Source organism: Cannabis sativa, chromosome 4 (genome assembly GCF_029168945.1).
Source record: "Cannabis sativa cultivar Pink pepper isolate KNU-18-1 chromosome 4, ASM2916894v1, whole genome shotgun sequence".
In the NCBI taxonomy this organism is placed as follows: domain Eukaryota; kingdom Viridiplantae; phylum Streptophyta; class Magnoliopsida; order Rosales; family Cannabaceae; genus Cannabis; species Cannabis sativa.
The window spans coordinates 19,637,672-19,643,671 of record NC_083604.1 but is presented as its reverse complement, the minus strand read 5'-3'; positions in this window follow the sequence as shown (position 1 = coordinate 19,643,671).

Here is a 6,000-nt window from a genome sequence, read left to right as displayed (position 1 = left end):
TCACTCACATCCTAAACAGTGCAACAAAAAAGGCGTATGCTAGATCCAGTGAAGGTTGATGCCCTAGTTCTGGTGCCTAAACCAAATGGGACATGGCGAATATGCATAGACTTCACCGACCTTAACAAAGCCTGTCTAAAGGATCGTTTCCTGTTGCCCAGGATCGACCAAATGGTAGATGCCACCTCATGTTTCAAGTTATAATCTTTCATGGACGCGTATTCGGGGTACAACCAAATCAAGATGCACATCGTAGACCAAGAGTGTATCAGCTTCAGGACCGACAAGGGGGTATATTGCTATTTGGTCATGCCCTTTGGACTAGAAAATGATGGAGCCACCTATAAGAGCATGGTCAATTGAATGTTCAAAGGCCTCCTGGGGCGTAACAGAAGGTGTACGTGGATGACTTGTTGGTCAAATATAAAACAAGCATGGGCCATGCAGACGACCATACAGAATGCTTTGAAGTAGTTAGGAAGTACGAGATGAAACTCAATCCCAAAAAGTGTACTTTTGCCGTTAAATTGGGGAAATTTCTGGGGTTCATAGTAAGCCAGTGCGGAATAGAGGCAAACCTAGAAAAGATACAGGCCTTGTTGAGTATGCCCTCCCCAAGAAGACATAAGGATGTACAAAGCCTAACCGAAAAGGTTGCCGCCCTGAATCACTTCATCTCTCGTTCAACTGACAAGTGCATCCCATTTTTCAACATTTTGAAAAAATGCTAGAAGTTTGAATGGACCGAAAACTGTGATGAGGCGTTTAAGAAGCTGAAAGAACACATGGCCCAACCACCAGTGTTGTCAAAGCCCGTTCACGAAGAAGACTTGTATTTATATCTAGCCATCTCCGAGAATGCAATCAATGCAGCTTTGGTCCAGGAAGAAGGAAAGGTTTAGCACCCAGTGTATTACGTCAGCACACGCATGATAGGGGTAGAAATTTGGTACCCTTTGATCGAAAAAACTAGCTTTTTATCTCTTGATTGCATTAAGAAAGCTGATCGAGGCCATACTTTTAGGTGCACTCCATCAAAGTATTTACAAACCACCCGCTTCGACAAGTCTTATAGAACCCTAAAGCCTCAGGGAGACTCCTTAAGTGGGCCATGGAGTTAAGTCAATTTGACATACAATACATTCCCCGCATCTCGATTAAGGGCCAAGCGCTCGTAGATTTTATTGTAGAGTGCAATGAAACTGAGGCTAACGCCAATATACCAACTTGGGATATGCCTACATGGAGAGTGTATGTTGATGGTGCGTTAAATGAGAATGGATCGAGAGCTGGAATAGCAATGATATCCCCCTACAGATTAAGACTCTAGGCTGCCCTAAGGTTCACATTTCTGACTTCTAATAACGAGGCTGAGTATGAAGCCCTGAAAGCAAGATTAAAATTGCGTAAGGCTGTAGGAGCCAACAAGGTAGAGGTATACAGTGATTCACAACTGGTTGTCAATCAGGTATTGAGAGAATATCAAATTCGAGGGGAAAAGATGGTCGCTTACGTGTCAGTTGTAAGCAAATTATTGCAAGAATTCAAGGAATATAAGATTGAACGAATCCCACGAGAAAGAAATGCCCATGCAGATTATCTAGCTAAGTTAGTCTCAAAAACAATGAGGTGGAAAAGCTAGGGGTGGTACCTGTTGAATACCTCACGAAGCCTAGCATTAGGTCAAAAGAGGAAGTGGCCACTAATGAAAAAGGGTCAAGCTGGATGGACCCCATCATCAAGTACATAACAACGGAAGAACTACCTCAAGGAAGGACTATGTCCAAAAAATTACAGCACCAAGCCCACCGATACTTAACGATCGATGGTATCCTCTATCGAAGGGGGCTTAGCATGCCGTATTTAAGGTGTGTGTCAGATCTTTAAGCTAGAGGGATTGTGCAAGAAGTCCACGAGGGATTCTATGGAGACCACACCGAAGGGCCGAGCCTCTCCAAGAAAATTTTAAGGCAAGGTTATTTCTGGCCCACCATGAAGAAAGACTATATAGACTAGGTCCTCAAATGCGATCCATGCTAGAGATTTGCAAATATCCCAAGATCCCCGCTTAACAAAATCACCTTAATGACTAGCCCATGGCCCTTCACGGTGTGGGGAATAGAACTCATTGGGTCTTTTCCTAAGGGGAAAGGTAGGGTTAAGTATGCAATAGTGACAGTGCATTACTACACGAAATGGGGAGAGGCTGAATCTATGAAGACTATAACTGCCAAGAAAGCCGTGGACTTTACCACAAAGAACATTGAATGTCGATATGTTTTGCCTCACAAGATAGTCTCAGAGAATGGAAAATAATTCGATTATGATGAGTTCACAGACTTCTGCAACCAACACGAAGTCATCAAGAGTTTCTCCGCGCTTGCGAGGCCACAGACAAATGGACAAGAGGAAGCTGTCAATAAGATACTTAGCGTTACCCTAAAGAAAAAATTCTTGGCCTGTAAAAACAATTAGCCTGAAGAGTTGCCATGCATATTATGGGCCTACCGGACCACTGCAAGAACTACAACTGGGCACTCCCCATTCTCAATGGTGTATGGGTGTGAAGCCATGGTCCCGGTAGAGGCTATAATCCCCTCCCACAGGAGAACCACTTACGATCCAGCAACGAACCAAACCTTGTTACAAGAAGCACTGGACTTAGTAGATGAGCTTTGGGAGGAATCTCAAATACGCATGGCAGCGTACCAAAATAAAGTGGCAAAATATTTTAAATCCAAAGTCGAAATTAGGAAATTTGCCATTGGTGACTTGGTCCTAAGAAGGGTATTTCTGGCCACCCAGGAACAAGGAGTTAGGGTACCCAGACAAAATTAGGAAGGCCCATATGAAGTTGAAGATGAAATAGGCTTCGAGACCTATAAACTAAAGTAAATGGACGGATCCATAGTGCCTCGAGCTTGGAGTGCTGACCATCTCCAAAAATACTACCAATAGTTAGGAGCTCAGTATTCAAATTCATCTTTACTCTGTAAGTTAACTTGTCGCGGACAAAGTACATGCATTATCCCACATAAATTTAAGTTAAGTGACCCAAAAAATATTTTTTAAGTCACTTACACACACGCAGACAGGAAAAACAAAAAAGCAAATAGATAAAGAACTTGAAATATAAGTTGTCTAAGACATAATAATAAAAAGCTCAGGTTGGGCCATAAAGATGTCTCCCCTAACAGAATAAAGATAATAAAAACTAAAAATTAAAATATTGTCCTGAGGGGGCAGAAGTAAGCAAAATGACAAAAAAGGCAGGACATAACCAATCGATTCATGGTGGAAGATGGGGACCCCTTCGCTCGGCCAAGACTGCCACCAGCTTCTTGTTCTTTTCCCAAAATTGGGCCACGGTAGCCTCAAGATTAGGCAGAAAGTGGAGACGAGGTTTGAACTATTTTGATTTCTAGCACATAAAAATCCTTCCTTAAAGCGCTTCTCGTAGTGCTTGCAGGTCACTAAAGCTAATAAAGCCTCCCTCGCAGCCTTGGTGACTTCCTTTTGGGTCTGCTCCCATAACTCACACAACTCCTTGAGCTCAACAGACATGTTGGCGGTAGTTTCCAAGTCAGTCTGATGTAATTCTTCAAGAGACTTGAGCTTCATGGAGAGTTCCTCGATATACTCTCGAGCCTCCCGGAGGTCCTTCCTGCCTGAGGCAATAATATCATCTTTAACCTTTAGCTCCTCTTGGTGGTCCCGCTCCATGAGAGTCTTCTCTGCCAGAGCATCATTTCATAGGGTCTCCATCTGATCCTCCGAATCCCTGAGCTTCCTCATGACCCTGTCCATGCCACCCAACTCCAAAATGGTGAACCCTTGGTCGATCAAGGTCTCGGAAAGCCGGTCGGCCTCTGCAGCAATCTGGCAACAAAGAGAAACAAGGTTAGGACTTCAAAAAGTAAGATTAACAAGGAGGGCCTTGAAAAAAAATATTTACTGAGTATTGGCAACACTCATATCCTGGATTTGATAGATGGGGTAAGAGGAAGCGAAGGCCACATACCTCATTATGGGAAGCTGGGTCAAGTCATCTGTAAAGTGACTTACCATCTCGGAGGCGAACGGTGCCAGGCTTCGACCCACAAAATGGTTAAAATAGTCGGTCATGGGATCGAGACTCAAGTCCTATATCTCCTTGGTATACTCACCTCGGAAGGGCCCACCTTGAGCCTTCCTTAGCCACTTCTTCAAGGTCTCAACCTCAGCATCACCCTTGGACAGTTCATCCACCGCGTAATTTTGTTTGGCGATATGAAGCTGGACCCTCTCCTCGTCAGGATGAGCGGGGGTCAAAAGAATGCTAGGAGGGGCAGGAAAGTCATCAGCTTTAGCTAGGATCCCGAAGTCAGTGTTGGGACTGAGGGTGGTTACTCGCTTAAGCTTCTTGGAAGACTCAGACTCAGATACAACACCCTTTTGTTTTCGGTCAAGTGGAAGAACTTTTTCTTCCTCTTCTTCAATGAGAACCACCTCCTTGTTCCCAGTAACTTCCTTGGCAGGTGCCCCTGAAGTCACATTTGCTCGAGGATGCTCTGGCATCTCCAACTCACGGCTACGGGTGTGGGCCAGAATGGCAAGCAGGTTTCCATGGGTTTTATTGTTCAGAGTAAATAGAAAGTTAGAATAGCACTAAAGAATTACAAATGAAAGTATAATGCAACAAGGCTAATCCTACCCTAATGATCAAATTCTGCCCTAGCAAATTCATCTGACGACAGAAACCAACTTCAGGTCATGTAAGAGGAGTGGTCCAAAGGGATTGGAATAGGAGGACCAGAGCCCATCCGAGACCGACCCAAGAAATGACTTAAATTGAAGAAATAAAAACTCTTGGCATTATTGCCCCACCGAAAATGAGGCATCTGGAATCTATACAATCTCATGTCAAATTCTACTAGCCTTAAGTTAGCATAATCCTAAACTGAAGGAACAAAGTGAATATTCAAAGGACACTTACAGGCCTAGAGGTACTGGCACCAGGGACCCTAGAGTTTGGAACTGGGAACAAGAATTTGGGCCTGACCTGTGTCTTCTCTTTCCCTGCCTCCTCCCGAGTGACCCTCTTGGAGGAAAGCATAGGCGAGCTCCTACTCCTCTTATACCTATACTTGTTGTATTTTTCCTCAGTGGATGAAATAATGTCGACCCTAAGCACCTTCTCACTCCCGGGGTTCTAGGCATTGGGACAAATGATCTTGGACAGGTTAAAGTCGTGAACGGATTGACTCTCCAAGATCAATTTGGCCCTCCAGTAATTACCAGTCGTCACCAAGTCATCCACAATTAAATCTTCTTTCTTATAACCGGCAAACACTTGTGCGTGGTTCTGGAAAAGTGGGGTGGGGGCAGTACGGTGCATCGGAGGGATCCTTACCCAATTCGTCAATAGGTCCAGATGCTCAAAAGCTTTGAAATCGGAGGAAAAGAAAAACCTATGGCAATATTCTTTAATGTTCTTTTGAAAATTAAAGGGTACCAGGGTCTCGTTTGTCGGGTGACCCTGTAATTTATAAAAACTGTCTTTAAACTTGTCCCCCTTTTTAGGGACGGAAAGTAGTTCATAGAAATATAAAATTTCAGCAGGGCTGGGGGCGGCCCAACCCCTGGCGGCATAAAAGATAAAAAGGCCTGAATACAGGCGGTAGGCTTGAGGTATCAACTGGTATGGTGAAATTTTGAGAGAAACTAGAAAATCAATGAAGTAATCTTGGAGATGTAGCATGGCCCCGGACATAAGATGGGTTTGGCTCTAGGCTCCAAAACTATTATAGTTACGGTTTGGCGTCTCCTCATTCCTTGGGAGATGGTGATAAACCCCAAAGCTAGATGGATTAATCCAAGCCACGGTCACTATCTTCTCTAGCTGGTGGGCACAAGTTTGCATCAAGTAGAGTATGTCAGCTTCACAGCCATTGGAACGGCAAGACCTTTTTGTAAGCAACCGGACCCTTCATAATTTCCTCCAAGGTGGTCAACTTCTCT